Raw genomic sequence first — 20,680 nt, forward strand, 5'->3', positions numbered from 1 at the left:
ACCCCGGGAAGGGTCGCCTCCTGCGAGGTGTCAGATGGACCCAGCAGAAAGCTACACCCTCCCTGCTCGTAAACTTTCCTCCCCTGTCATTTGGGAAACGTGGAGACAAAGGGGGCGTGGAGGCTCCCTCCGTCCGGTTCCACCCTCCTGGCTGCCTTCGTGGCTGCGACGGGAGCCGGCGTGCGGGCTGGGGCGCCCTGCAGGTAGCTGGTGCCAAGTCCTCCAGCCCGGGCGGGGGTTGGGATTTCTCACCCCGGCTGTAAGCGTCGCCTTTGATTTCCCCTCAGGCGTGGGCACCTGTCATCCCGCCCCAACCACGCACCCTAGGCGCATCGTAGTGTATGTGTGGCGGGTGTACACCTGGAGAACTGCAGGGGTAGCCTTTGCCTTTCCCACTCAGCGCCAGTGCCAGAGGCGCCGGGGTGAGGCTCGGGTCAGTGCGGGATTGAATGATGAGTTAACTGAAAGGCTTGCCATAATCACCTCCTGGAAACGCCGGGCGCCGGGATCTCTCCTCCCCCGGGAAGGTGCTGTCTTCACGCACACCAAGGCGGCGGCACTGGGAGCTGGGTTGGGGCTGCGGTGGCGGCTGCTGCAGCTGGAGGAGGCTGGGGCTTTATTTTTGCCCTGGGGTTTTATGACACACACACAGGTGGAATATGTGGAGGATTCTGGGTTATTTTTCTTTGTGGGGCTATCGTTTTCCCTTTTAACCTCTTTCGTGGGAGAGATTCTTTGCAGCCTGGTAATCTGGCTGGTGGAAAGACACCGTTCTGAGTATCTCTTAGGTCCCGGGGAAGAGGTCCTCAGAAAAAGGATTTCCTAAAAATGCCAGCCCGGTTGGGGCGGGGCCTCAGAGCGCAGAGCTCGGGCCGGCACCTGGGAATCGCCTCAAATCTAATGGCCCTTTGAAACAGCAGAGACTGAGTCAGCGTTTGAGGAGTCCAGGACTGGGACAAAGGGGACTGGAAGAGGGACAGACGATGGCTATTTAGGAGAGGAGTGACTAGAAGCTAATTAAGGCAGGAAGAGGTCCAGTGTGAGGCAAGGTACTCTGCCGGCTTCACTGAATTCATATACCCCTTCTACTTCTATGGATGGTGGCTTCCCCCCGCCCCCCCCCCGCCCCCTCATGGATGGGACTCTAATATGGAGATTTCTGGAATGTCACATCTGGAGTAAAAAAGACTTGGTTATTCCTGCGCTAACCTTTAGCACAATCACAAGTTAGGTCTTTGAGTCTAGAGAGTGCCATGTGTGAAAGTTTCTCCATCTTGACCTTTTGTTTCTATCTGGGAGGTGGGATGTGTGGACAGGTATAGTTTTTGTTCCTCTGTACTCCAAAAGCCTTGGAAGAGGAGAGTGTGGGGAACCTGGAAGCCAAGCTGATGCTGACAGAAGAAAACACTAGAAGCTCAGATCCAGAACTTGAGACTATGAGTTGTCAGAGAGTTCTGGTGGAGGCCATGTCTCTGCTGCTCTGGGGACCTTTTTAAATTTTTATTTTTAACATTTTGTAGCTTCTTTGAAGTGGAAGAGAGCATAATATACATGAAACTAATTGAGCAAATTCACAGATAAAAGAGATTTTGACTCACAAGTCAACATAGCCAAAGGTGAAGAAGTTTTTGAGAAAGCAAAAAAAAAAAAAAAAAAAAAAAAGCGGGGATGCATACATATTATTAAAGAAAGGGATGCATCCATATTATTAAAATAGTTTTGCTCTTATGATTTTTTAAAAAAGTTTTTATTCAAATTCCAGTCAGTTAACATACAGTGTAATATTAATTTAGGGTGTACAATATAGTGATTCAACACTTCCATACAGCTTTTATGATTTTTAAAAAGCATTTAGTGAGATAAAAATCTGAAAGCTTTTTATTTCCTAAAACAACTAGTGAAGAAAAGACCTCTCCAGAAATATTTTCAAGTTGATATTGGCATGAAGGGGTTTAAATGTAATTATCAGCATATGTCCTTTTTATTTCACAGTGAACATTCTCATCATTTTCTTTGCAAAACTTGGCAAGGAAAGATTTAAATTTTTTTTTTTTTTTTTTGCTTTTTTACTAGGGTTCTATTTTCTCTCTTTATGATATATTTCCTCTTCCTACCTCTGCAACCTCAGTTCATTTTGATTATATTCAGATTCTATTTACAAGCATTTATTGACCACCTATCCCATATTTAGCATTGGAAGTCATATAAAAATATATAACATAGTTCCGGGCCTCAAAGGGTTTATGATCTAGTTGTTAAGATTAACATACATGAAATAATGAGGGAGTAGGATACCTCTATACTACTACACAGTGAGTTCTTAACATGTATGCTGTATACTCAATCCTCCCTCCTGGATTTTCTCAACATTTAGAAAATACACATCAGCACTTCTTATGTACTGGAGGCTGGGGGCAAAAAAGACTACAAGGAAGTAAAAAATAGTCCCAGCTTTCAAGGCAGGGGAAATAGGTAATTAGCTAACTATGGTGCAGTCTGTTTAACTGTTATAATTATAGGGTAAATAGAGTACCAGGAGTATACAGTGTGTGTTTGTTTGTTTTTCCCCCTGGGTGACTTGAGATATTTTTGAAAATGAATGGTCTTCTACCAGGTAGGAAAGGATAGGAAGGACATTCCAGGCAGAGGAAATGTGTGAAAGTGCCTGATGAGTTAGGGTAACTGTAAACCATCCCAAGTGGCTAGAGCACAGGGTGCTGGAGTATGAATACAGAGATGAACAGCAGCTGGGTGACATTAATTGACAACTAATTCTGTGTTTGGATACAGATATGCCCAGGATGCTATGAAAGCACAAAAGGAGGGCATCCACCTAAGGAGGCTGAGAAGATCAAGAAGGTTTCTTTGGGAGGTTGAGGTGAGCTGAGTCTTGAAGGACAAGGAGAAAAGAAGGGCTTTCCAGGCGGGAAAAACTATGTGAGAACTGGAAGTAGTTCTGTGTGGCTGCAGCAAGAGAAGTGGGTTCTTGGCTCCATGGAGTGGCCAACCAGCAGGCCAGACATCAAGTGTGAATGGAAATATCCCAAGCCAAAGAGCTTCAGTTTTATCCAAAAGGCTAGGAGAGAGTTCGAAGGAAAGTTTGAGACATGATCAGATTTACATGCGAGAAAGATGCTTGTGACCACAATGTGGAGGATGGATTGGAGGTGGTGAGACTGGAGGCAGGGAGCGTATTGTGAAAATGATGAGGATGGTGGCAATAGGGGTGGAGAGGAGGAGATGCTCTCTGGGAGACAAGTGAAAAAAGTAAATCCTGCTCATCTGAGGAAGAGCCTCCTGCCGCGTGTACCCATGCTCCCCTTCACTTCCCCAGCACTCACTTGTGTGGCTCTCCTTCCTGTATTTTGAGGGAAAGGTATTCACAGCTGCATCTCCAGCATTCATCACAGTCTTGGTACAGAGTAGGGGTCATTAAATATTTGTTGAATGAAAGATTAAATCAGTGAATGAGAAAGCTGGTCATGAGGTGATTTTTTTTTTTTTTTTTTTTTTTTTTTTTTTGCATTAGAATAGTAGAAGCTAAATCATGACTTCCATTTCCCCAAGGTGATCATCCTTTGGGAGGTCAGTGACAAAATGATCCAGGGAGACTACCTCTCTAAAGAACTTTCCTATGAAGTGCCAATAAAAAGTGGCATTGTGACATCACACTTTTTATGTTTAAGATAGTATAGCATCAGCCCATCTTGGAAGCAATGGCACTTAGCGTAGTTCCTGATTCATAGTAGGCTGGCAGTGAATGTGAATTCCCCTTTCCTTCCCCCTTACTTGTCAGAATTTGCTGACTTCATGTGGTGTGCTCAAACTTTTCAGATAGTCTGGAGCTAGGGAGTTTGTAAGGCACAGGGTCTCATTTAAAGAGCTCATAGCATCTTGGCATCCTGGGAGGAGGGCCAGACAACCCATGTTCTAACCATGCAGCCCTAGGAAATGGGTCCCTTACTGAACCAAACCCAAGCATATTGAGCGCCAATCTCAAAATCCCAATAAGAGATATCAGAACAGATAAAAACGTGACAATTTGTTTTCAGTTGACTGTAGAAGGTGAAAGAGAAGGAGTATCAAAGATAGCATTTTTGTTTGACCTTTGGGTGGGTGGTGGCAGAAGAATGGGGAGAGAGGTTAGCTCAGAAAAGTGAAAGGCGTAATGCCACGTTGTGGAAATTGATTTTGGGGTGGCACTGGAACATCCTGGAAAGCACATAGTACAGATCCCAGGGTGTAGTGATTTCACAGTAAATGCCAACTATTGTTTTTATTTTTTATTATTTATTTTATTTTATTTTATTTTATTTTATTTTATTTTATTTGAGAGTGAGAGAGCATGAGTGGGGGAGAGGGGCAGAGGGAGAGAGAGAGAGAATTTCAGGCATGCTCCATCCTCAGCGCGGAGCCCAATGCGAGGATCGATCCCACAACCCTGGGATCCTGGCCCAAGCCGAAATCAAGAGTCAGATGTGCAACCAACAGAGTCACCCTGGCCTCCCAGCTATTATTTTTATTAAGGGAGGATGGAGAGAGCAGGAGATCATAGAGCCAGAGTAAGTCTCCGCATTTAGCAAAATTTAGGGATGCGGGAGAGCAACAAGTACCATAGACAGTTCTGTAGCTTGTCCAAAGTTACCAAGCTAGTAAGTGGCAGAATCAGGTCTAATTTTTTTCTTTTGAAAGAGAGAGAGAGAGGGCACAAGTGAGTGAGGGGGGGAGGGAGAGAGAGAGGGAAGTGGGGCTCATCTGAAGCAGGGCTCGTGTTTTACCCAAAATGGGGTTCATGTTCACCTGAAGCAGGGCTCGAGCTCACCCGATGTAGGACTCAAACTCACAAACTGTGAGATCATGACCTGAGCCAAAGTCAGATGCTTTACGACTGAGCCACCCAGGTGCCCTAAATTTTAATAATCCTACAAAGTGTCTCTCCTCATCAAGTATGTAAATTACCAGGATGATTTTAAGTGCAGAGATGTTGAAAAGATTGAAAGTAGGGAACTGAAAAAAGACGGTGAAAAGGGGTTCACTGTGACCATTAGGAAAACAGTGTTAGTACAGCAGTGTGTTCAGAAGCTCTATTTCTGGGCTTGAGTGGGGAACGGGAGGTAAGAAGATCCAGGCAAGGTGAACCTATCAGTCATTTATGAAGTCTGGTGGGGGAAGAATTATGGGGCCAAAGGGAGAAGGAGCAGTGAACCTCAAATGCAGTTTTTATCGAGGGGGAGCTGGCGAGGGGAGCTGGTGTCCAATGAGAACAAAAGGTGTGGGAAATGAGAGCAAGAGAGGAGAGAAGGAAGGACGCCTCTTTCTAAGAACATAAGAGGATGGATTTGAGGAGGGATGTAGAATGTGCTCTCCTTCCCCATAACTAAATGACTGAGGTGCTTGCTACAGCCCAGAGAATCCAGATCCTTGAGTGTCGTACTCTAAGGGTGTCAGTTGGCCGCACAGGATGATGAACTTGTTTAGGTAGCAAGGTGGCTGAGAGTACAGACTTGGGAGTCAGACAGGCTGTTTTGAATTTTCGCTCAGCCCCTCAACTGTGTGACTTTGGGCACATAGTTTACTTCTTGGTGCTTCAAATTACGCTTGTCTGTAAGGTGTCTATAACCATCTTGACCCATCACATAGAATTGCGGGAATTAGTTAATATTTGTAAAGCCAGGCATAGAGTAAGTGCTCAACATATAGTAGTTATTGTGTGTGACTACAGTGAGGTTACAAACATAAAGCTTTGACGTTATTAGTGATGGTGTGCTTTGGCGCTCATTAAAAAAAAATTATTTGGGTTGGGTCATAAAGTAGTTGGCTCTAATCCTGTCTTCCTAAGTGCCGGAATTAAATCAGCAGACACAAATTTGGCAACAACAGAGCAGCTCCACCTGTCATAAGCCTAGGTGGAGTAGCTGCGTGCTGGGGGTGTCTGCCCAGCACATTTGCCTACTTGCCTCGTTCTCGTGCCTGTCTGGGAAAGATGAAAGTTTGTTTGCCTCAGGCTGATCCCAGCCTTCTTCAGGCTCACAGGCATCACACAACAGCGACGTAGCTGTTTAGCAAATTGTTTGCAAGGAAGTGACTACGTATATTAATTATAGCACCTCTTTGGTACTGAGGGTGTAAACTCTAAATATCTCAGATGTGAGATTTCCAATAATCCTTGGGAATTAAAAGCCTCCCTTCTTTATGGAAAAGTTCGTGGTGTGTTCTAAAACAGCATCCCAGTGGAAATGGAAGCCCTGCCATCTAGCTAATTTGCAGCAGAGCAGTGCCTGGAACCCGGGTCTGACCATAACCCAGCACTCTTTGCATTACACTCTCCATTATATTCTTACACTGTCCTATACTGGCTTGTACTTTCATTACTGCTCTGTAATCAAAGACTGGTTTTTGTTTGTTTCATCCACCCCATTTATACTAAATACCACCCATACTACACTTATGGTTCTCCAGCCAAATTTTTCTTTGTTACCTTCAGGTCTTTGGCCATGTTGTTCTCCTTTTCTGCAACTCCATCCTTGCCTTCTCTGCCTAACTCCTTTAGTCCTTTAGGACAGAATCTCTTCCTAGGGAAGGTGGTCCTGGCCTTTTAGCACTAGGGTTGGCTTCCCTTTCCATGTGTTTCTGTAGCCCTTAACTTTGTATTTTCATCACCTAACATAGCACTTGTAACATAGTAATTGCTCAGTAAACATTTTGGATTGGATGGCTGGCGCAGTGAATGAATCTTGTCCTTGTGAGTCATTGCTGATGCTCCAATAATGAAGCTTCATGTTATAGAAAACCATAGAATTTGCAAGTTCACAGCGTTGCTGAAAGGTTTCTAATCAGACTTCCAAGTGAAACAAGATGAGGAAACTGAGAACCAGAGAGGTTCAGTGACTCATCTGAGGCCATGTAGCTAAGTAATGTGAGGACTGGGACCAGAACGCCAGTTACTGATTTCAGATACAGGGCCTACCCAAGGCCTGGATTAGGGTGAGCTGAGGGGGACAGGGTTATGCAAGTGCATGGTCTATTCCTATCTTTGTTTAAAATGTTGATGTTTTGTTCATCATGGAATTTTTTTGCATATATTGCAATTAAAAATTTTTATTAGTGTTTATTTTTTAGAGAGAGACAGACTGCAAGTGTGGGGGAGGGAAGAGAGAGAGAGGGAGACACAGAATCCGAAGCAGGCTCCAGACTCTGAGATGTCAGCACAGATCCTGACGTGGGGCTCAAACTCATGAACCATGAGATCATGACCTGAGCCAAAGTTGGACGCTCAACCGACTGAGCCACCCAGGCACCCCATATTTTTTTTTAAATTGCATTAAAATATTGTTTATCTTGGTTACTGAATTTTTTGGCTCCCCTCTCAATTTTGTCCTCAATGCAAGTGCCCTACTGGCCTCACCCTGGTTTCATCTCTGCCCTTCCACAAAGTAAGAGAGAGAATATTTCATAGCCTTCCAACACTAGTGTAAGAATGCAGTTACACTTTGTATGGCATGGGCCCTAATTGAAAATATCAAAGGAAACACCACTCAACATGGTGGTGGGAGCTGTTAATAAACATTTTATGGCCTGGCTGATCTGCTAATTAGTAAGCATTACATTCACAGTATAAAGCTCGGCCAAAAGGAAAAAATGAAGTTTGAATAAAAGCTCTATCTACCTATCATCTGTCTATCTCAGGGCTAAGGACAATGTAAAGATTATCTTCATTTATAAGTTTATGTTGTTGTTAATATATGTCTATATTTTTGAATTTTTCAAAGACTGGAGATGGAAAAAAGAAAATTATTCTACCCATTAGCTTGGCTGGTTTTGGCTTATGGTACTGCTGGCCTGTTTTGAAGATTTGAGGTCAGAAGGTTAAAAACAAAAAAACAAAGCAAAAAAACCCCTTGGCCATTTCTGCCAAAAAATTGGGAAAGGAAGGAAAAGAACTATTAATAGAGATGAGAAAAAGAATTAAAGGGAGGAAATTTTGAGGAGATATCTACTAAGTACCATGCAAGGCACTACCATGGAGTATAGAAGAGGCTTTACATATATTATTTCATTAGTTTCTTCATGCAGGACTAGATATTAGTATCTCATGTGACAGCTGAGCAAAGGCCAGTTAGCTTTCCTAAGCTTTCAAAGCGATAGCTGGATCCAAACATAGGTCTGAGTTCAAGGCCTGTGCTCATTCACTTCATCCTGATTCTCAAAGACTTGGGGTGAGAGATCACCCCACCCCCTTCCGCCATCATCAGGGCCTCGGGGCGCAGGCCTTCGGCAGCTTGTCTGGATTCACTGGATAGAAGTCAGCAGTCAGCCTCTCCCTGCGTTATTTCCTCCGTCTATGGTACATTTATCTTTTTCCATTCATCAATAGCAACAGAAAGCAGAGATGCATATGCACAGGAAATAAATTCCCCTCTTTGTGTGAATGTCATAAATTTTTACATGACATGAAAACACATATTTCATATTGCCTCCATTATGTCAGAAGGGGCTTTTTCTTTGGGCATTATGGCATCAAGTGTTCTAGAAATGCTCACAGACACAGACTGAAGAAAAGGCGATCATAATTACTGGAGCAAATCCGTCACAATGAGGGGTAATGTATTTGCACAGCTGATGGTCAAGGGTTTCTGGGGTGCTCTTTTTATTGATGTTTCTGATGAATAGCATGGAGCAGTGACCCCCACTCCCAACGTTTTAAATTCAATGAAATCCATACTCAAGTGGAATCGGATATAATTAACAAGAAATGAAATCTGGTCGAGAGTAATGCTGTTCAGCTCAGAGCTCTACAAGCTGAGCATGCTTTATCGTTATTCCCATCTTCCAGCCTTTGCTGGCTATTGCTTCCAGGCAAACCCACACACTAAAATGCTCTAATAATCAGCCCACAGCCTTCTCTCCTGGGGTTCACAGGAACTGAAAGAAAAAAAAAAAGTAAGACCTTTTCATTCACACTTGTGTTAACTGGAAAAAAACATTCTGTGTGTGTGTGTGTGTGTGTGTGTGTGTGTGTGTGTGTGTGTGTGTTTTCCTGCAGTGTGAAAAGCAAGGCAGCATCTCTAGGTTTGAGAAAATCTTTTGGGTTTAGTTTTTAACATAGGCTGACATGTAAAATGTGACACAAGCAGTTCCTGGCCAGATTAGTTTGGAACAATTAGAGTATTTTAGCAATCTAAAACGTAAACAATTATATATGTACTATAATGCTATACAAAATGCAGATGTAATGAAGTGCATGGCATGGAAAGTAAAAATCAGTCTTATTTCTACTCCAATCTCTTTTCCAGAAAAACACTGTCAATTGTTTAGTGTATGAGCCCCCAACATTTTTGGTCCATTAACATTTACATATGTTGTTCTTTTTTTCTCATTTTTTTAAAGGTGAGATTATACTTTACATACTATTTTGCCATTTAATTTTAGTTATGATTCTAAACAAAAGCAAATTTTAGGTTAGTAAGCATCTGGTAAATAGTACTGTTGTGCGAGAAGGATGAGTGCCACTTTCCATCCTAAAATAGAGCTCCTCTGACATAGCCTAGGGTTCTTTGGCCATTTGTCTGCATGTATATTTTGTAGATACAGTCAGTGAGCAGATATTTTCTTAGCTCCTTCTAGGAGCCACCTACTCTACCATGAGCTTTTCTTCTATCTAGCAAGAGATAAAATAATGAGGTGACTTAATTTGAACTTAATGAATGGCAACAGCTGTAAATTCTCCTTGATTCACACAATTGCTGGAAGGGATAGTCTACTCCAATTGTCTTATTTTTATTTTTAGATGAGAAAAGGGTCTGTTGAGGTTCACCGACTTCTCCAGGGTCCCACAGCGATTGGAGAGGCTGTCATGACAGGCTGGTTTCTAGCCTAGAAAGGCAGTGCTGCTTCCATTATACCTGACTGCAAAACAACCCTTACATCTGGAAGAGGGAACAAGGGAACTCACTTCATAAACACTAGCTTGAGCAATGAATCCCTAGCAAATTGTGCCTCATGCTTTATGTAAATATTCTCACCTACAAGCTGCTGCTGAGACTGTATCCCTATCCTCACTCCCCTCTGCCCATGTAACCACTGCTCAAGCTCTACCTTCTCCTCCCTGGCCTGATATTCTCCCACTTTACTAACACTTTGAAGTTAGGCAACATCTGACCCTAACATTGAGGTGAGATGGTACCATGTTCCTAGGGAGGGTATTCTTCTATAAACATTTTAGCAGAGATTAATTTTTCAGTTTCATTTCTTGCCATCTTGAACCTTAACGAATGAGTTCCAAAATAAGTAAATTTTACCTGCCAACTTTAATCAAGGCAGGAACTCTTCCTTATAGTAAGTGATGATTTTTTCTTCATAATGGGAGCATCAGTAAAACTCTGATTCTTAAATACTCCAATTATTTTTCATTGCTATGGAGGCAGGCTCCTGTGGTGGGCCAATAGCTTGGGCTGTGCAGACAGAGGGAGCTGGGTTCCAGTCCCAGCTCTGCCATTCACTGGCATTGTGATGTCAGGCCCCTCCCTTTGTCCTTCAAAGACTCAGGTCTCTCCTCTGTGAGATGGGGGCAATAAAAGCACCTTGCTGCCCTGGAAGAGATTTTGTAAGGAATAAATAAATTACTTGCCACTAACATAGAGTTTAGAACATAATAAGGGCTAAGGACATTGTAGCTACTATTATTCATTATTTATTACACGTACATGATTGAATAGTCCTCAGAACCACCTGGATATCAAGCTTTAAAATCCTGGGTTGTCCCATTTTCTTCCACAACACTTTAATCTCCATTTGTTTGTTTGTTTGTTTGTTTGTTTGTTTGTTTGGAAATTAAGACTTAAACCAAGAAGCTAAAAATATACATCATTAGATAACCCCTAAACTTTGTCAGGTCTTCATCAGAATATCACCTTCAGTCACTCCTGACCCAAGAACCATGGAATTCAGAAGCATAGCAAGGGGTGGGAAAATAGAAGGGTTTGATCAATACATCAAAGCTCTGCTTTAAAGAATAAATCTCAGCCCTCGTTCTCTGCGTCTTTCTACTTTGATAGAAATGCTTGGGAATTGATGAAAATGTATGCCTTTCTCAAACACGGAGATAACATTTTTAAACACTACTGGTTAAATACATACTATAAGTCTCATTTTCCTTTGTTTACTGCTAGGTTACCTAGATGTAGACATGTATATAGAATCCCAGTCACTCACTCAGTGCTGGGGTCTCCCCTTTCATACCACATGACAAGAAGCTACCTGGCCTCTTCCTTTCAGCATTCCTTCTCCTTGAGAGTGACCATATTGGATGTACTCAAGATTAAGGCTGATTGGATCTGAGTCTGTGTTGGCCAGGATTCAGAGAGCTGGTGCAGAGAAGGTAACCTTGATGTGCATTAAAAAACTCAAACATACTTTTACCTCAGGATTTTGTACTTGCTGTTAGCTCAGTCTAGAGTGCCTGCTTTGCAAAAATCTACATCTCTCACCCTTACCACTTTATACATCATGTCTTCATCATGTAGGACCTCCCTGGTCCATCTTTAAGTCTTTAGTCTGCTTTGTGATCTTCCTCCTTTTACTAAAATGTAAGCAAGATGATAGAATCTATATGTCTTTTCCCTTTTTACATCCCCAAGGCCTAGAAGAGTACCTGTCACACTCTATAACTTTAATTGAAATTTATTGAATAAATGAGTTAATTAAAATGTAAAGAATAATTGGCATCTTGAGAGTGGATCTAGGAAACCTGTGGAAATCACTAAATCCAAAAGGCAGAAGATGAGACAAAAAAATCTAAGAATGTGAGATAGCTCCAGAGATCTGCTGGGCAGATCTGGGAATGCATGTTGGTAACAAGACCCGAGGCGGGGTGGTGGTGGTCACTGAGGATTGCTCTAATTGAGGTAGAGGTGTCTCAGTTAAGCGACTCTCAGACACATGGGGTGCTGGTGGGTAGGACACATACCAGCAAACTTACTTCTGCAGAAGAGTCCATTTTACAGTGGACAACTTGAAACTTTAAAACATTCTTCCAGATTGAGCCACATTTGGCCTCTTCTCTAGCTATATGGGGCCAGATGGCCAGATTTAGGGGCGCAACTCATGAAAAAGATAAAATTAAATAGTGAGCAAAGAAGCCAAATTTCATTTTATAAAGACTTATTTATATAGTGCTCCAATGAAATGAGCAAATTAGTCACAGATTCACAGATTAAGAACCCATAAGGAAAATACCTTTGGAAAACCTAAAACACTTCTTTTGTGTATCACCCACTATGGGAGAAATGTATATTTATATAGGAAATCTAGCTATCATGGGATCTTTAAATATGAGGTTACACCTGGTTACTAGATTTGGCTCAGGGTAAAATGTTGACAGGTGTTCTGTGTGGTTTGTTGTATTTGTGTGATCAGGGATACAGTGACCAAGGCAGCTCTGTGAAGGACTGGACTGCCCTGAAGTTGTCCCAGAGTTTCTCCTGGAGAAGCTGTTCAAGGTGTGGCAGCGTTGCCTGAACACATGAACCCAGGTCTTGATTCCTGTGAATTTCCTTGGAGATCCATGATTACATTTTTTTTTTTGTGGTCTTTTGCTTTAAGTGTAAGTTTTCACTCCCTTGAACACCAACTACATAGAAGCTTACCAAAACTAATCAAAGGGAAATGTAAAATTTTTGGAGTTGAGCTATGTTAAAAGAGAGTATGCTATTCTATAGCAAAAATACTCCTTTTTATAAGAGATCAGTCTTTGTAAGAGTCATAAGGAAAAGCCAATTTGGAAGCAAAAGATGAAAAAACTAAGCTTTATCTTTATACATGGAGAAAATAGAATTTATAGGAAAAGAACTGAAAGAAGAGGAATCTAAACATTCCGAACGAGGTGAATTGATTGCCTGGTGTTACAAGATGGGTAAAGTCACTAGAGAATAAGTCAGAATTTATCAGGTCACTAGTGCCTTTTCTAGTAAGGCATCTGGCAGATAGAATGCCCCATAGTCTTTCACCAAAGGGTGACTCTTCATCAAAGAGGGACTCTTTCTCCTCTCCTCCTCCCAGCTCTCACTTTTGCTATAAATTCTTGTTCTTCTACCTTTTCCTCAAATTCAAGATTCTTTGTTGCTAGTGGATTCAAGGGAACAATTCATGAAATTAGGGTTTCTTTTTTCTCTTGTTCCTCCAGAAAGTCTGTAGGGGCCATCCCAAGGATACTTTACATCAAGATTTTTTCCTGGCTTTTTAGTAGCAAAGAGAAATCTCTACCCACCAAGACTTTCCCTCATTTTCCCCTTCCAGGTGCTAGATCCCCCCAACTTTTTCCTAAAACGAATGGTAAGTTCCCTTTACGGTAGGTTCAGCTTCCAAGTAAACTTGCTTTTGAACATATAGAACCACAGAAAGAAACTTGACAACTTTTCTTTTTCTTCAAAAGTAATTTTGATTTATTTCTTGATTTGAGTTTAGGAAATGGCTATAACTTAAGTGATCGAAAGGAAATTCTATTGAATTATAATTGCCTGGGTGATATTTTATTATTTATTTATTTTTTTCTGGGTGATATTTTATAAATGAACATGATTTAAATATTGTTAAAATGTGAATTAAAAAGAAAATGGTTCCATTATTATAGGAGATGAAACACAGCATTCACCTTAACAATTGTTCCATATGGACTTCACCCAGCATAGTTTCTTGTCTGACATTTCCCAGTCTTCAGCCTCTTTTCTACAGAGCTACCTGTTCCTTGCATTTGTCTTCATCTATGCTCTTGCCCATTTTAGACAGCTCTTGCTGCTAATCTTTAATGCATGTCTCCCACCCTCTCCCCCAGACAACTTCACAGCCCATACCCATCCCAGTCCCTGAAAGAGAACATAAAGATTATTTGTAAATAGTGGAATATACTGGGAAGTATGAGATTTCAATCAAAAGATCTGAGTTTGGGGTGCTTGGGTGGCTCAGTCAGTTGAGTATCCGACTCTTGATTTTGGCTCTTGACTTGTGTCATGATCACATGGTTGTGGGCTCCGAGCTGAGTGTGGAGCCTGCTTAAGACTCACTCTCTCTCTCTCTCTCTCTCTCTCTCTCTCTCTCTCTCTCTCTTTCTTTTCCCTCTCTCTCCTTCTCCCTCTCCCTCTGCCCCTCCCTAAACATGTGCACTCATGCTCTCTCTCTCTAAAAAAAAAAAAAAAAATCTGAGTTTGAGCCTTGATACATCTCTCACTCACTATGTGACCTGAGAGTTTTCTCAACCTCTCTAGATTTCATTGCTTCATTTATAAAATGAAGACAAGGGTAACTCATAAAGAATTGTTTGGGGATAATATATGAGAGGGTAAACTAAAATTCTGCAAAAGTGCTCATTTACTAATACACTGTTAACTAATTCAGCACCATCATTTTATAGAGAATGAAGGAAGAAAATGTAACTCTTCCAGGAATGCAGGACTCAATTTTTCACTGTTCATTTGGCATTTGAAAACAAAAGCATGTAGTGTGAATCAGATGGAAACATACGTGCTGGATGAGGATATAAATCACCCTAGGCCAGATGTGTTTCTCTTTGATATGACTTGGAAGTGTTCTGTGGTAAACAGAGTATATGTTTGGCATTATACAGGGGATCATTTATTACTTACCTAGAGCTTTCAAGTTTTTTGCTTACTATGTTCCTGTTTTAATATGAAGTGTGTCCGGGATTACTTAAAAGGGGTGAGAAGATTTTCAGCCTTGTTTTTAAAACTATAAGTGACAGGTCACCTGGGTGGCTTGGTTGGTTAAGCAGCCAACTCTTGATTTCGACTCAAGTCATGATCTCACAGTTTGTGAGATGGAGCCCTGCATCAGCACAGAGCCTGCTTGGGACAGCGAGGAGCCTGCTTGGGACTCTCTCTCTCTCTCTCTCTCTCTCTCTCTCTCTCTCTCTCTGCCACTCCCCAACTCATGAACACACACACACACTCTCTCCGTCAAATAAATAAACTTAAAAAAATAAAACTGTAGGTGAGTGGAGAAGGGGACTGCTTGCAGAAGAGGAAAATGGAGAGGACAAAGGGAGGAGGGAAGGAAGGAGGGACCTGAGCTGATCCAGAAGGGGTCAGCTATTTCAGATGAACCTAAAATAGAAGCAGAAGCCTTCCCACATAGGGCTGTGAGGTCTGAAGGCATTAAACTCAATAACAAATAAGGGTCTCATGCCCTTTACCTCTGTAGAGTTGGAGAAACCAAAACTCTTTTGATGAAAATCACTGGGAAAATTCAACTGGATGAATAGGCAAGACCTGGACAGATGGATTGAGGTTTTAATGACAAGCTAAAGTTGAAACTAGACACATCCTTTTCTTTGATTATTAGAATATTTGAGTATGCGGTAAATATTTGTTAAATGGATGAATAAATAGAAGAGTGGATAAGTAAGTGAACCCAAAGAGTCATGGATGAATGGGATTACCCTGAACTTTTGATGTCTAATGGAACAACTTGGTTGGGCAATGGGTAGGGAGAGGGTGAGCTAAAAATGTTCTGGGTTAGAATTTCCAAATGATTGCTCTTAAGAAGCTTATTTTAGCAAGGGTCAGATAAGATGCTTGACCTAAAGCTGTGTACATGGTAAGCAATTATGCCACCTGAGGTTTGAAGAGTTTATGATATCCTTGACCTGCCCTGGAGACAGTATAGAATAATGAGATAAGTGTGGGCTCTAGAGTCCAACAGATGATTTTCAGTTCTGCTTTACTGGCTTTGACATAGGCAATATATTTAACCTGTCCGGCCTTCAATTTCCTTATCTAATAATGGACTAATAACACATACCTCATATGATTATTGTAAGGAGTATTTAAGCTGTGTGTAAATTTCCCAGCGTGCTGCTCATTCCCAATAAATGTCAATTGATTTCTCCTTTCCTTACTCTTGTACAAAATATCAGCAACACCCTTCAGATATAGGCATGTTAAAAATAAAGAAATTTAGAAATTCGTATCAACTAACCAACACTGGTTTTCTCCTGCAGTGGAGAATATACATATACATTCTTAGGCATGTTTGTGTTTTTAAGTGCGGTACAATGAGGGCCTGTTGAACACAAATCTCACTGTATCAGTTGCTCCATATGGACTTCCCCAAGATAGTTTTTGTTGTGACATTTTCCCAGGCTCCTGCCCCTTTTCTCTGAGCTACCTTTCCCTTGCATTTCTTTTTATTTTCTCTCTTGCCCATTTTAGACAGATCTTGCTGCCAATTCCTAATGAATGACTCCCACCCCCTCCCTTAGACAGCTTTGAAATCCATACTCCCACCCAGGGCAACAGGAGAATTACCAAGTTTCACATTTTTCTTTTCCATCATCTGCCCTGATTCAACATGTCTCTCATTCTTACCAATGCCAATAAAATCCCCCTTTTCCTCTTTTAACTTTTCCTCAACCATTAGTTCCTTTAGTTTATTCTTTGTGTTACTTATCTTGCAATTATCTTAATGTGTTTATCTTGGTTATGTGTCCATGTTAGCAAACAGTCTTTAAAGTGAAGCTTATTGAAATCCAGCCTTGTGTAGTCACACTGGTCTTTCTAGATAACTTACCTTTCCTTTCCCAGCAGAGTCATTGATCATTTTGTTGTTGTTGTTGTTGTTGTTGTTTTTCAGCCATATTTTTACTCTTGAGACTCTCCTTCTCTCATATACATACATCTCATCCTTTTAACCATTTCTACAGCTTTAGATTGGGGGGTTTTGTTCCTTTATTCTCTGGAGTCCTTGAAATACTCCTCCTGGCTGGCTATCATGAACTCTCATGTTCCTGTTTTAAGGATGTTTCCCTCATTCCACATAATTGTTGATGAGAATAGGTTACAGCATAGTAGTCTACCTAATGACCCCATCCACTCTGAGAAGTGAAATCACAAAAACAATATTAAGCGTGTATCTGAGCACTGGGTCAATCATGTTGTCTTTTAGCCAGTAGGTGAATATTTGTCTTTTATCCCTGCTCTTCCTCACCATTCCGTAGTTTGTATCAGTAACACACCATTCCTTTCCTTCATCAGCCCAAGAAATCTCCACTACATTGACTTTGGTTTCTCTTTCCTTTCATTTTTAACCCCCACTATAGATTGTAACCAGCTTGAATTTATCTTCAGGTCTGAACCATGTGATTTCCTCATCATTAGTATTTGTGCTTGAAAAATACATGTTTATAATGGTCATGCTGTAGGTAATTTCTTCCACCAAGTACATCTGTGACTATGGTTTATTTTGAACAGTATCCCATCTTTGAGCAGCCCTTCCATTTCTTTTACTTCTGGCCCATTTTGATTATTGTCATGTGTTTCTTTTTTTTGGAGGGGGCTGCTGATTTTGTCTAAGATATTACTAATATTTTAAGGAAGTGAATCTTTATCGCTGATAGAGGCGTTTTAGCCTAGGTAAATCTTGTGATTTTCCTCAAATTGTACCATATTGGTAGGTGGGCACCCAGCCTGTTCCATAGAAGAGGCTCAATTAATTTTTGCCAGTTGACTGACTGAGTGAATCATCTGCTCCTTTATCCCATTTGCCATGCTCAAGAGCCATTTGGCCCCACTTCATTCCTTTTTTTTCTCTGTGTCTTGAGAACTATGTCAGGAGAAATGTGTCAGAGAAACAGGTCCATAAATAGATCATTACTTACAGGGAGAAATTCCAAATAGCCTTGTTCTGTGTCCAAGAAAACATCAGGGCTCCTGAAAAGCAAAGTGAAAAATCACAACTGAGCTTACCATTTCATTGGGAAGACAAAAGACACAGACATAAGACGGCGTGATACTTGATCTAGTGAATGTTTGAGGTAAGATGCACTAGGCCTTCCCTGAGCTAATTGAAAACCACAGAGATCCTAGAGCCCTTAGTGTAAACTTCATACTGAGTCTCATAGATTCTTACAAAGTCTGAGAGAAGAACACAAGTCTTTGGGATGAAAGACTGTCCTGGAGAAATGGGGCTCACAATGAGTCAGTGAATGAACTAGACATCCCTTTTCAGAAAAAGGTTTATTTTTCTTAAGGTAAAGTATGAAATTGATGTGATGCTGTCTCACTTGAGGGAGATTCTTAGAAGCATTGATTTTATAATAGGAAACATGCACATCTCCTAATGCATTTGCATTGAATGCTCATACTTCAATAGCCACAAATCCTCAGAGGCCAGGAAAGATTTTGGTTCAGAGCTATTGTCTAAAGAGTGGTTATTCACTAATATATGGATGATGAAGACTTGAAAGATAGGAAAATACTAGCAGTATATGTGACATATAGTGGGTTAATAAAAATACTATCAAAGAACACTACAAAATGATAAGAAATAGACAATAATAAAATGAGCAAAGAGTACAAATAAGAAACTCCTAAAAGGTAAAATGCAAATGGCCAGTAACTATATTAAGGGAAATTCAAATTCACTAATAGAGAAAAGCAACTAAAAGCTCAAAATACTATTTTGCAGCCATCGGATTGGTAAAAAAAATGTAAATATTGTTTTTATTCGGTGGCGGCAGGTGTGTGTATATGTACATATATGTACGTATATCTGAAAATAGACACTTTGTACACTGCTGATGGCTATGTGAATTACTACAATGGTTTCATCACTTAATTGGCAAATATTTCCAAAACTGAAAATGGACATATCTTTTCATTCAGTGCTCTGCCTTTGGGGAAGATATCCTGAGGAAATAAGGGCATGGGTTTTTAAGGATATATATATATATATATATCCAATAATGCAGCATTTGGTAGTTCAAACATGGAAAAAAATATCTGAATAGCTTATCGACAGGATACTGAATAAATTATGGAATACTAAATAAATTGTAATATTGTGCCATTTTGAAAAACTTGGCTTTATGTTTACTTACCTGGATGTCCATTCTTCTTTGGGAAGTAGAAAAGAAAATTAGTAATAGTAGTGAAAATATGTATATTGCTTACCATGTGTCAGGTATTATTCTAAGTTGCATATATTACTTCATTCAAATATCACAGTAGCAATTTACAATTGAGAAAATAAAGCAGAGAGAGGCCAAATGACTTCTAAGGCCACATAAATGCTTAGTGGTAGAACTAGGATTTAAACCCTGTGGGTTGGCTCCAAAGTTGACATTCTTTTTTTTTTTTTTTTAAAGTTTTTATTCAAGTAATCTCTAAACCCAATGTGGGGCTCCAACTCATGACCCCGAAATCAAGCATCATGTGCTCTTTCAACTGAGCCAGCCAGATGCTCTGATACTCTTTTTCTTCTTTTTCATGAATATGCCATTTTAATTTTATTGAGTGGAAATAGTTATTACATTTTAATGAAAAAAAAAAACTCAGTAATAACATAGATTTGGACATTTTGTCTGCTAAATGCATTAATCAGTTTTGGATTCCCAAACAAATTATTTATTAGGTATTTATACAGACATAAAACTAAGAATACCAAACTCTTTAATCAATATTATAATAAAAATTGTTTTTAAAACTTCATAGTTAGAACTTAAGAAAATAGACAATGAATTCAACTCATCTCGAATGTTTTTTGTTAGACATAATTTACCTTTGTAAACTTACATTTGTTAGTAAAATGACTAAATGGTGTAGCAGAAACAAATAATCTAAATGCCAGAAATAAATAAGAAATTTGCATACATATAAGATACTCTTTCTGAGGTATGTGTGTCCAGAATTGTAGAAGTGCCTCTTTATAGGTGAGATAAGAACTACAGTGCTACATAAATCTATCAATACTCTGACAAAGAAATGTGAAATGTGAAATCACAGCCTTAGGTTATAATGTAGAATGCAAATCATGAAAATAAATATCGTAGGTAGGGAAAGAGTCTTGAGTGTCACATTCCATTCTGCTTTTTACACTTCCACTTTCTTAGGTCTTCTCCACTCTTCTTGGTGAGGTTTTTTTCTATTTGTTTTCTTCTAAAAACAAGTCAAAACCTAACCCATTTTTCTTTCCCTCCCACCTTCTTCCTTCCATCCTTCCCTCCTTCCCTCTCTCCCTCCCTCCTGTCTGTTGAGATGTTTCTCATTTACAATCAATCTGCTGAATGGACTGACATTTGTATCTCCACGAAAATTACAGTTTGGGGGTAAACATAATTTTATATAATAAGCAGAGTGCAATGTGTTAGTTAAATAATACATTGCCCAAACAATAGAGTGAATGCTTAATGAATGGAGTTTTTATATAATGCTAAATACTACTGTGTCATTTAATTAATGAATAGAAATAATTACTATATTTGTAGCTTTAAAATATAAATTATATGGCTCCCTATATGTTTAAATTTCCTGACCGCAGTATAGGCTTTCTTATTCTTCTTTTTCCTTTCACTCTTCATTTGTGCTCCTGACTTTATTAAAAATCCATTATTTGTGGTGATCCAGGCAAAAGTTGCCTTCCTTCACCTCACTTGTAATTTGTAGCCAATATTTGATGAAAGAACTCCCTTAGCTTGGTCTTCAATTTCTTTGGGTCTGTCTCTTCTCGTTGTGGACGCTGGAAATCCAAGATCAAGGTTCACCAACAGTTTTGGTGTATGGTGAGGACACTTCCTGGTCCATAGACGATCAGTTTCTCCCTGTGTCCTCACATTGTGGAAGGGCCAAAGTTGGCACTCTCATGACCACACTGTACTTTTTCTTAAGTGATGGGT

The 20,680-nt window shown here is 40.3% G+C and overlaps 1 protein-coding gene and 1 long non-coding RNA gene across 9 annotated transcripts in view; one reads left to right on the plus strand and one right to left on the minus strand.

Moving 5' to 3' along the window:
- Nucleotides 1-20,680, plus strand: part of PLPPR1 (phospholipid phosphatase related 1) — a 590,963-nt gene that overhangs the window by 315,774 nt on the left and 254,509 nt on the right. The window contains exon 2 of one of the 8 annotated variants that reach the window (XM_042913312.1): nt 2,791-2,878. The exons of the other annotated variants lie outside the window; for them this stretch is intronic. The gene's annotated coding sequence lies outside the window, so the exon portion shown is untranslated. The remainder of the gene's footprint in view (nt 1-2,790; nt 2,879-20,680) is intronic. 8 annotated transcript variants of the gene reach the window in all.
- Nucleotides 8,631-10,519, minus strand: LOC122205169. Its single transcript, XR_006195930.1, has 2 exons — nt 10,299-10,519; nt 8,631-8,922 (listed from the first exon to the last, which is right to left on the minus strand). It is a non-coding gene; the product is annotated as an uncharacterized LOC122205169 (long non-coding RNA).

Source organism: Panthera leo, chromosome D4 (assembly GCF_018350215.1).
Source record: "Panthera leo isolate Ple1 chromosome D4, P.leo_Ple1_pat1.1, whole genome shotgun sequence".
Classification (NCBI taxonomy): domain Eukaryota; kingdom Metazoa; phylum Chordata; class Mammalia; order Carnivora; family Felidae; genus Panthera; species Panthera leo.